Genomic DNA, 322 nt, shown 5'->3' with positions numbered 1-322 from the left:
TTTGAGCGACGTAGGAGAAGCAACGAGGAGATCCCGACAGAAGCGACGATGAGCGGAGCCTCGAGAGAGTTAGAGAAGGCGATTTGAGTTTAGACCTGTTCGTCGAGATGTTCTAGCATTAAGAGCATTGATCCCTATTCTTACATAAGTACGGTACATTTAACCTAGATAGAGATATGGGGATCTCAGTTATATCTTAAGGTCTAACCTAGGTATTCTATGTGCTTTGCTTCTTTCGATAGCTTGTTATCTCCCTTACTTCATTGCCCTAGTTCTTCTTGATTCTAATTGCCTTTACAACGTTCCCTGATTGGTACCGGTT

This window comes from Penaeus monodon, chromosome 25 (assembly GCF_015228065.2).
Source record: "Penaeus monodon isolate SGIC_2016 chromosome 25, NSTDA_Pmon_1, whole genome shotgun sequence".
Lineage (NCBI taxonomy): Eukaryota > Metazoa > Arthropoda > Malacostraca > Decapoda > Penaeidae > Penaeus > Penaeus monodon.
This window is presented reverse-complemented; position numbering follows the sequence as displayed.